The sequence below is a fragment of the Zalophus californianus genome, chromosome 6 (assembly GCF_009762305.2).
Source record: "Zalophus californianus isolate mZalCal1 chromosome 6, mZalCal1.pri.v2, whole genome shotgun sequence".
NCBI lineage: Eukaryota > Metazoa > Chordata > Mammalia > Carnivora > Otariidae > Zalophus > Zalophus californianus.
Window position 1 is genome coordinate 32,157,019 of NC_045600.1, and position 10,825 is coordinate 32,167,843.

Genomic DNA, 10,825 nt, shown 5'->3' on the forward strand with positions numbered 1-10,825 from the left:
AAGAGCTGGAGCCCGGAGTCAAACCCAAGAGGCTGAACCTTAGGGCCCAAGTTCTTGACATAGACAGTGGCCCAGCACTCAGTTATTCCCATTAGACCCTGACAGTGAGGAGAATTTAGGAGAGAATCTCCTGCTTGGATTTTGGACAGCCCCAAGGTAATGAGCAAGGCCAGTGGTGTCTGGGTGCCAACCAAATGAGTCTGGGCGGTCACACCTTGCTTGCGGGGGCGGGGGCGGGGGGCGGGGGAGAGCCAAGCCCACTGTTGTCCAAATAGACCTGGCCAGGAAGAGGTCACCCTGTCACCTCCTCAGGGAGTGGTGGGAATAACGGAGACGGCAGGGGTCCCACAGAGCTCCAGGCATAGTCTTCCTGGCTTCAGGCTGGCCCTGGCCGATGGCTGGTTTGGGGGCTTTTCTGTGCTCTGAGCACATCTAAACATTTGGAGCAAAACAAGAAGCGAACAATAGACGTTTGTGGGTTAGAGGACAGGGCCAACTTCCCCCTGGGACTCAGCACTGTTCATAAAGCGCCCCAGCTGCACTCTCACGCTGGGGATGTCACTGGGGCCTCCTTGAATCACAGCCTTGTCCTCGCTGGGGGCCGGCGACTGGCTCCTTTTATATCTCGTTGGGGGATGCAAATGCCGGTGGGGCAGCCGGCTGCTCAGGGGGAAGGCATGTTTTCCTGCCTGAATTTTGGGAAATCACACAGAAAAGACGCATCCGAGCCTGGCATTGTAGCTCTGCCAAGTCCTCCCCTGACAGACGTGTTCTGATCAGAGCTGTTTGTCCCACAGGAAAAGAATCAGCTTTCTATCAAGTGGACTCTGGGCACTGCCCCCAGAGAGCTCAAGCTCCCAAGGACCTAGAGAGTAAGTGGAACGGACTAGTGTTGAGAGCAGTCTGGCCAGCCAGCGATGGTGGCGGCACCCTCAGAAAGGGGCCCGTGGGGTGTCGTGCTGGGTGGGGTGGGAGGCGGGCCAGTGGTGGGCTTCTCTGAGCCGAGCCCCCTCGGGCTGTTCAGACCATGGCTTCCCATTGTCACAGCCAAGGGCAGCAGGGCAGGGAGGGTGTTAGGTGCAGAAAAAGTCAGTGGGTGGAAGGGTACAAACTGGAGCTTGGACCCCCCTTCTCGTTCACAGCTGACCCAGTCATGCCAGCTGAGGCCCAGTCAGGCTAAATCCCCCGATCCAGCGCTCCCGCATCTACCCCCAGGACCCCCAGACAACTGCGAGGAGCTGACGTGGAGTGTCCCCGCCTGGATGGCATCCCTGGAAAAGGCTGGAGTGTTTCTAAAGAGGCTGTTCAGACATCACATCACAGTCCCAGACGGCCGAGAGGTTCTTGCACTCACTTGGCTGCCCTCCCTGGAAATGCTTTGGATCAGACAGCACTCTGGGTTGTTTTTGCCTGAGGAAAGCGGTAAGAATTCAGCAAGAATCCCATGGTTGAAGGAAAAGTCAGTGGATTTACTTAGCAAAAGTATTTGCAGAGAACCGTCCAGAAGGTGAGCAGGGTGGCGCTGCAGGCCCGGGACTGAAGACACTGGTGTGGGCAAGAAGGCCTCCAGATGAGAGCACCTTGGGAGCTGACCAAGAAGAATCTAGAGACAAATGGCTTGGCTTCTGGAGAATAAAGAAGGGGTTTTTTTTTAGTGCCTAAGAAGTTCAAAATGGCCGTGCTAGGTCACGCCCACAAGCTCTGTGTTACAGAGTTCTTCCGGAGGGTCTCCCGCGCCCCGTGTCCCCTGCTCATTTAGCAGACGCTTCCTGAGGGCCGCCAGGTGCCTGCAGGCAGGCCAGCTGTGGTTCCACGGTGTGGAGGGTGGGCAGAGAGGGCTCGGTGGCAGGGCAGAAGCGGGAGCCTGGGTTCGCAGACGCCGGAGGAGCCGAATCCTCAGGAACGAGCCAGGAGTTGGCCGGGCAGCCGGAGAGGAAGGACAGCTAATCCAGGCAGAGCCCAGAGGGAAAGCATGGCCCCCTCCCCCACCCCTAGAGACAGCTGGGACAATGGCTTATGAGGGGAGCGGGTGCCCAAAGAAGAGTAAGGCCAGCCCTGCATTCTTTGCTTCGACTCTCACGGTTTTCTGTCAGCCAGGCACAGGCGGGCTGTGAAAACTTCCTGACACAAGGGCCTCTGTTGAGTTAAGTTCCATCCCTTTTGGCACATTGATTAAAGGCCTCATCCCTGGCTTTGGTGCCGGGGTGACCCCCACAGAGAATGTGCCTATAGGATACACTCTCCGTTCATACCTAAGGCTTTCCTGAAAATTCGCCGGTCTGACGTGCAAGAGGCAAAGCGAGCACCTGAAAGCTATAAGGGAGGGTTCCGTTCCCAGGGGGCCGAACAATATTATCACTGTATTTTCTTGATTTCCAGTCTCACAGCATCACCCTCACCCTTGCTCTGAAACACTGTCATTAAATCAATGCAGCTTTAGAACTGGGGGAACATGGGAAATCCCCAATCACACCTCACCTTTCAATCCAATCTTTGACCATGTTAGGTCCGGAATGTCCTATATGCTCTCTAATTTATTCTTCTCCTTCACAATTGAACACACAGGCGATTGGCTGAAATCCAGGGAGCGTTTGATGGAGGCCACGTATTCCTGTGGCGCGCCTAATGATTTCCATCTTTGTCTCAATTATATTAAGTTTGGAGACCTGCCTTTCTTATCACCAGCATCAGCACTTCATTTTTCCATTTTCCACTTGTTCTTATAAAATAACAAGGTCAAAATGCAGGAACATATTCAAATACTCGCACAAACACTGCTGAACAGTCAAAAGGTGATGCTGCTGAAACCAAAAGCTTGGCCGCCAGGCAGCATTCCCACGTGATGGCTTGAAATGTGAGTTCATCTGCCAATGCAGGAGAGCTTGAAATCAGTGGTTGGCTGGCGCCCGCAAGGAATCAGGGTGGTGTATATAGGTCAATGCAGAATGTATGAAAAAGAAGGGTGGCCAGAGTGAAAGGTACAAGCAGAAGGTCGTCTACAGTGATCCCATCCTCTGGCGCTCAGTGGGTATAAATCCTGCTACCCCTCCTGCCCAGATGTACAGGCACTGCCACGCAATGGGACTGTTGGTGATGGCTCTTCTCCAAGCAGGTTGTATTGTATCACAGACATGCTCCGGTACACCTTCCAACATCTCTGAGTCTGCAGGTGTGTGTGCGTGAGGGAAGAGGGGTTGTAGGGACCACCATCCCATTTTCCTATTCTGCACACTCATCGCAGAGAGAAGTCAATTCTAGGTAACACTTTCCCAAACAACTCAGCTGCAGGCTGATCGGCAGGCGGTGGGGAGGGGGGGGGGGGCTTGGGGGCTGTTATCATCTCCAGAGATAGGAGGCTTATCGGCCAACAGAGTGGCGAAAGGACACTTAGTGTTAGCTTGAAGAAATTCCTAAGAAGACGGAAGGGTGCCTGGAAACAGGCAGCCAGGATTTCTCTGCCACTTAGCAACGCTGGCAGCTGAACGTGACTTAGGTCTCTAAGCTTGTAGCGAGTGTGGAGTGTGGTCCTAGCACACTCAGCAGTTCTGAGGGATACACTGAGAAGAGACTTTTCATCTCTCCACAGAGCTGTGTGAATACCAAGAACCTTTCCTCAAAGCGCCTGGCTCTTGAATCAGAATCCTTTATGTGGGAAGGATTTGTGAGGAAGTGGTAAGTGAAAACCTGGTCTTTATTCCATGCCTAACTAGCACGTTAGAAGGTAAAGAACCCAATCGTGGACATAGGAGACCTGGCCTCCAGGCCCCCCTCAGCCCTGTCTTTCTGAGTGGTTCTGGGAAGGTTTCCTCATTTGCAAAATAAGAAGGTTGATCTGTATGAGCTCTCAGCTCGAATACTCACGGTATTGGTGAGTTGAGACAACAATGTGAATCAAAGTGTGATTTAAAAAAATACATCTCGGGAAATATTTATGGTCTTTGCAACTAGAAATGTGACCAAGGCAATGTAAGTCAACCCTCAGATTTATAACAAAGCACGAGGGAGGATTCTGGGGCTCCCAATCAGGCCTGGAACACAACAAAATTACAAAGTCCTTTGCTTCTGAATCAAATCCTCCCAAGCCAGTTCCTCCTCCTTCACCTGCCCTGGGTGGAAGGTTTCCCTTCGAGATTCTGAGGGGTATGGGGGCTTTGGTCACAAGCGAAAAGAAGAAAACCTCCTTTTGATTAAACTGAGGACCAAACACTTCCCAGAGTTGCTAAGGCCCACATTTTGTGTTTTGCTTGAAGTTGGCGAGGCCTAGTCGGAAAGGCAGTGTCCCCCTACCTTTAAAGAAAATGGGACGGAGAGGTGGGGTTTGTGATTTTTCTGTTGCAAACCTTCCCCGTGCAAGGCCTCCTCCTCCGCAGTGCAGGTAAACAAACACCTGAGCTGGGAAGGAAAACTACCTGGGAGCGTGCAGGGAATGCCAGCAGGACAAGGGGAGGGAGGGCGCAGGGGCAGAGCCAGCTCTCCAGCGAGCTGAAAGCCTACTTTTGTTTGAACCTCATCCGCAGTCCTCACCTACCTACCCTTGAGAGGGAGGGGCCAAACCGGGGAAGGTGTGATTTCCCCGAGGGCCCATTCCTAAAACCTGGCAGCAAGAGGGCCAGAAAGCTGTGGGTGCAGAAAGCCCGGGGTGACGTCCTTTCTGCAGCGCCCCTTGGCGCCCCAAACCTGCGCTAAGGATTCCACACCTCACCCCCCCCACCCCCCACCCCCGTTCGGGTAGGTTTGTGCCCGCCCAAGTGTCACACTTTTCAAAGTGAGTGATAGGCACTTTCTAAATGCTCAGCGACGGACTGAAACCAAGGGTCTGACTTCGCGGGTTCGCACCCCCCTGACGGCCCAGGGACTGGTGCTCGGCTGACCTTCAGGACCTCCTTCCCTGCGCGCTTTGGAAATGCTTCTGTTCACCCTCAGGGTCCCCATTTTCTGATTCTTACTGTTGGGGACCCCCCAAAGCCTCTGCACCCACCCCCAAGACGCAGCCCCGGCGACCGAAATGGCTGAGTCAACTTGGCGAAACAAGAGCGTCCCCAACGGGCCGGCCGCCCCCAACCCCCTTCGCCCCTCGCTCGGCCCCACAATGCGCCCTTGTGCCGTGCCTGCAGCCAGGCCCGGGGATTTGGCGCAGGGATGGGGGGGGGGGGGCAACAGTCGTCAGATATTTAAAACAGAGCCGAGGAAACAAAGCAGGCCTTTGTGCACAGAGACAGCCGGGAGCGGGGAGCGGGCAGCGAGAGGGGTGCTCGGCGCAGGCGCGCGGCGGGCTCAGCCGTGCTCAGGTTACCCAGAGTTTTCCACCAGGGTCCGCCCGGGCCTGTGTTAACCCCTTGCGGGCCGCTCCCCGGGGGGCAGGCAGACGGAGACGCTGCCTTTTCATCTGCTGCCCGTTACACGTTTAATTGAAAAAAGAAATAGTCATTTTCCATGTTTCTATAGGAAGCACAGATCATTAAAATAAAATGATATACCAGTTGGGAACCCAGATTTTAAATGAGTGGGATTTAATGGGACACTTGGGCAGTGTAAAAATCGAGGCATTTCGAGAAGACGCCTTCTTCGGACGCCAGTGAAACATTTTTAAAGGACTAGCTTCTTCTGTCTTGTGTACGCTGGGTGATTGGCTGCTTCGTTTTCCTGTTTACAGTCACTTGGGATTTGGAAGATGTGTTGGTTATTGTCAAGGTTCTGACTTTTGTTTGGGGTGGTGGGCTGGACGGTGTTTATTTTTTAAAAACAACTAAATAGAGGTAGAGTGTGCACGGCACAAAGATGAGATTGGGTCACGAACTAAGGAATATAATTAATCTCATCTATGCACTAGAGTTTCTTATAGAAAGACAGGGGGAAGGAGGGAGGGGGAAGGAAGGAAGGAAGAAAGGAAGGGAGGGAGGGAGGGAGGGGAAGGAAGGAAAGAGTTATTAAGCACATTTTGTTGTGTTGGGGAGGAGATTGAAGAGGTCTCTCCGGTAGTATAGACTAGGAGTGACTTGGGGATGGGATGTGCAGAGTACTCCATCCTGCTTTATACTAGCAATGATCACCTTCCCCTGGTAGGTAATGAGGAGAGACAGAGGCTGGGGAAGTTAACTGCAGATTTAGAAGTGAGTTATTATGCTTGCATTATCCACATGAATGGGAAGGGCAGTCTCAAACCTCCAGGTGATTCTACAGCCTTCCAAACAAAGCTCCTGGGCCCAAGGTTAGAGGGACAGCCCCCAACAAAGCAAGTCAGGGGGAGGGGAAGGACATCTCATGATGTGTGTGTTAGGACTTTGCATTAGCTTACTCTGCTCTGCCCGTGTCCACACATCTGAGGAATTTATGGCTCTTTCTCTTTCCCTCACAGCTTCATGACCAGGTGGTCACAAGAAAGCAGAGATTTCCATGTGAGGTCATCTTGGCAAAGAAGCTCCCTCACCATCCTTGACTTCCGGGTCTCCAGGGCAACCACTGCTGGGGTGTCATAGGCACCAGAGCGTGTCCCTTGAAGTCCACACTGGGCAGATAAGCCATTTTTTGGCAACTGCCATGTAACAAATTCATTCTCAAATGAGGATGATGTATGTGGTTTTTTTCCACTCTCTTCCACATTCTGGCCCAGAATTCTGGGCATAGGACGTAGTCTAAGAATGTACCTTGGGATGGGAGTTAAGAGAATAATGTGAGGAAGGACTTGGAGAAAGAAGTACTTCTAATCTGAAACTAATGACGTACTATATGTTGGCTCGTTGAATTTAAATTTAAAAAAAAAGTACCTTCTTCTAGACAGAGGGACAAGGTAGTTTTCCTTTTGGCTCCCCCAGTCCATAGCTCATTTCCTCTCCCTCTCCAAGCTCGATAAAGGAAGTTGTGGTAGACAGTCTCCAAATCGGTAGCCCCAGTCTTTCCCTCCTGATGTTTATGCGCTGCTTCTCACCTCTCCAAACTGGGATAGCCATAGAGCCTGGCTTGACCAACAGAATACAGTAGGTTACATTCTGGAACTTCCAAGGCTTGGTTATCAGAAGCTTTGTGATATCTGTCTGGGTCTTTTAGAAGCTTTAGTCCTGGGACACTTGCTCTAAAAACCAGCTACCATCCAGTAAGAAGGCCAAGCCACACAAAGAGGCTGGAAATAGGTGCTCTCATCAAGAACCCCAGCTGAGCTCTCCGCCAAGATTCACATCACTGCCAGCCTTGTGAATGAAGGGCATCCACTTGGCTGTGCAGCTCAGTAGAACTTTGGGGGCACTCCAGCCCTAGCGACCGTGTGAGTGTAACTGCGTTACAGATCCTGAGTGAGAACCAGCTAGCTGAGCCCGGTCAGCACAGGTACAAGAGAGCAGAGTTGTTTCAAGGTCCTACGTTTTAGGGCGTTCTGTTATGTAGCAATAGGTAATTGAACAGGAACGCAATGCTGGGTGGGGAGTGAAAGGAGAGGGGAGGAGCTCCTGACAACGTAATGACTTTGAGGGGCTCTATTTCTCTTTCTCTCCCCCTTGGTACCCCCAACACCAGCTGTTCTTTCTGAGCTGTGCCCGGCCCACAGCCCACAGACCTTGTCCTGCTGCTGATTGTTGTGCGTGTACTCAGCTCCTCCGTGGGATGGGGGACACCCTGAGGGTAGGGCCCTGTCTGATTTGATTCTTACCCTCCCTGGTACTGACAGATTCGTCAGGCTGCTCTAGTGGATACACATGGAGAATAACTGCTGGGAACAGGATTTCAAGGTGCTTTAAGTGACTTGGCTTCTGATCTTTGACATTTAATACCTGATATCTTATGTCTCTGCTGCCTGGGCCCACCTAGGGGCTAGCCACATCATGGGGGAGTCTGAACCCCACCAATGCTCTGGCCACTCAAGGGAAGGAGATCAGGGCCAAGGGGGGCAGTTACAAATCTCCTGATTGGATTTGTCCCTCTGGAGGCTTTGGAACCAGAGAGAGGACACGCGTGACGGCTCTGGGAACCAGAGGGGGTTTGTAACTGTGCGGGGGGAAGGAGACCCCACGAGAGTGCAAGCCCCCAGGCAGGACTCATTAGTGGCGCTCCCCAGGAACAGCTGAGAGCCCATCATGTGAAGGACACTTCCACATGTTCAAGGCCTCCCCTGGCTGTCCATGACTGGATGTGTGTGTTTAAGCCATGCCGGCCAAGGTCAGTGGCGGAGATGCAGGTCAGCTTGTGTAGAACCTGGTGTCTGCTCAGGGGCCCCGCTAAACCCAGGGCACATTCAGAGCTTGTGAGAGAGGGAGGAGCAAAGGCAGGACAGGGTCAGCTCAGGAGAAGTTTCTTTGTCCCTTCAATAAACAATCACCTGTAGCCAAGCGTGGCTCCAGGCACGGGGCACACAGTAGGAGGCAGTCCCTGCTTCCAGGTAAACATCTTCTGGGGGAGTTGTATCTCAGATCACGTCACCTGTGTCGGTAGAACTTGGCTGGCAATGAAAATCAGGGGAGCTGTGTCTTTCCTCCTTATTACAGCTTAGCCTTCTGACTTCATTTAAAGACCCGGAAATCCCCGCGCTGTGGAGGTGGTAATAGGTGTGGGCACAAAAGCCACATGATCTGGGTTCAAGTCCTGGCTTCACCAGAACTTACTGGCTGTGTGATCTTGGGCAAGTTGCTTAATCTCTCTGAACCCCTTCCCCATCAGTAAAAATAAGTGCTTCATCTCAGGGTTGTATGGGGATTTGATGAGACCCTGTTGGCAAAACAAGCACTTAGCTCCATGCTCATAGCTTGTTTTCTAGCCTCCAGGAAGACTGGGCAGATGGGCAGATACCACAGGATACCATGCTGGGAAAGCATTTCTGAGACAGGGCAGCTGCCTCTGCCCACAGGTAGGAGTTACCTTTGTGACACGTCCCTGTGAGGTAAAGAAAGCAGTGAGGGACCACGGCCCATTCTCCTGTAGCAACCAAGCATTTGCTCGAATCGCAGTCCTTTTCCCAAGCAGCACACCTGTGTTATGCCACCATTCAGACGACATTGTCAGCTAATCATTCTGAGCAGGGAGTATGTTCTCTGGTGAGAAGCTGGGCCCTCCATGGGGAGGGTCGTTTTTCTGAGAAAATGCCCACTTTACCTCATCTCTCAGGCTGTACTTCTTAACCAACAGGCTCCAAGTAAGTGAAGCTAGAGCCCAGTGTCTGGGAAAGATTCTAAACCCCTGGTGTTTCCCACACAGAGGGGATATACTTCCTGTAAATCTTCACTCTCCTTAAAGTAGTTTAACAGAAATAAGGCATTTGATCCTTCCTTAGTACATCTCAATAGTTCAATTTTCACTGTCATCTGAACTCAGGACATAGAAAAATAAAACATAAAGCCTTATTGGGCCTACTGGTTTATCCATCATATTCTATTACCTTCTAAGAAGTCTGTCCAAGTAGCATATCTGGCCCCTTGAGGAACACCTGGCTGGACTATTTAGGTGGTGGCAAGGGAAGGATTGGCTTATTTTCCTCCCCAGATGTAATTCTTTGGGCTCTCCACCCAGGGTCACTGCTAGCTCACATGCATCTCTGTGCAGACAAGAAAAAGGCACCCGTTCCTCTGTGTGGAGGCAGCCATGCCGGGGGGGGGGGGGGGGGACAGTGTGGCCAGCAGAGCGAGGGCTGGATTTCAGTCCCCACTTACCGTCTTGTGCCGTGAACAGCCTGCATGGCTCCACATGGTGACCCTGCCTCTACCTACATCAGCAGGGTCACTAGCTCCAGTTTCTTTTCTTGGAGATGTGTCTGCTGGAGGGGGATGGGGAGGGGGTACTCATTGCTGTATGTTAGAGACAGGTTTCCCGAGGCCCAAGAGCAACACCTGACGTGGGTATGTTTGGAGGTCGGGGAGACTTTCAGGGTATGTGTAGTAGGGGCACTTTTTCAGGGACAGAGAACCCAGTCTTTGAAGTTAAGACAGTTCTGGGGGATGGAACAGCTGGTCAGTCTGCCCACAATCCTGCTGGGAAACCTGACAGCAAAACGGCCTCGGATTTGCTCATTTGGATGCTTTATGGTCATTTCCAAGAACGCTTTACAGTCTTCTGAGAAAGAGAGGGTAGGCTCGTGGCACTAGTCTCCCCTTGTCTTCTTTTGAGCTTTGGTCTGTGGTTAGGACATCTGGGCACAGGAGTTTAACCCATCTCTGCTTTCATATCTAAATCCAATCACCTGTCAAGAGGCTGACCTTCCCTGCTTTAATGAGGTCATTTATGGAGTTCTCCATGGTGTGATCTGTGGGGGAAGGGGGTGGGTCCAGAAGACCCCCTGTGGGATCTCAGGGGTATCATCTTCCCTAGTTGTGACCCAGCAAACTCACCTCTAAAACGGAGTGAACAGCACGCAACCCATCCATATCATGAATAGATTCATGAGGACTCACGACTTTAAAGTTTAGTTAGATTTTTTTGGTAAATGGATGCATTACTAGACCCAGCACCAAATCCTGTTAGTAACCAAGGGCTCTCAGGACATGTGGAGATATTTGTTCATTTCCTGGTTTATTCGTTCAATAAACATTTACTGCATACTCCCATGTGCCAGCTCTGTACTAGGCTCTGCGTGAAGAGGCAAACGAGAAAAATACTCTTTTGCTTTCTGTTTAAGTGCCATTTCCTTGGGAACGCTTCCCTGACTACACCCTCCCAAGGCTTGGGACCCCTGTGTATATTCCCTTTTGGTAAACAGCACTGTACTTTAATTACTTGATCCATTTCTATTTTCACTACTAGACAGCTTCAGGAGCAAAGGGGCCATGTCTGGTTGGCACTAAATTCTGGTGCCATGTGGCCCCCCAAAATATGGATTGAATGAATCCATTTGTAACCCACCTTGTATACT

The 10,825-nt window shown here is 51.7% G+C and overlaps 1 long non-coding RNA gene across 2 annotated transcripts; it reads left to right on the plus strand.

Annotated features, from left to right (window-relative positions):
- Window positions 1-681: 681 nt before the first annotated feature.
- Window positions 682-9,591, plus strand: LOC113908635. Of its 2 annotated transcripts, XR_003515558.2 has the most exons (4): window positions 682-872; window positions 1,143-1,422; window positions 3,587-3,672; window positions 6,356-9,591. It is a non-coding gene; the product is annotated as an uncharacterized LOC113908635 (long non-coding RNA). The 2 variants fall into 2 exon arrangements; XR_003515557.2 differs by lacking the exons at window positions 682-872; window positions 1,143-1,422 and adding an exon at window positions 2,890-3,169.
- Window positions 9,592-10,825: the final 1,234 nt, after the last annotated feature.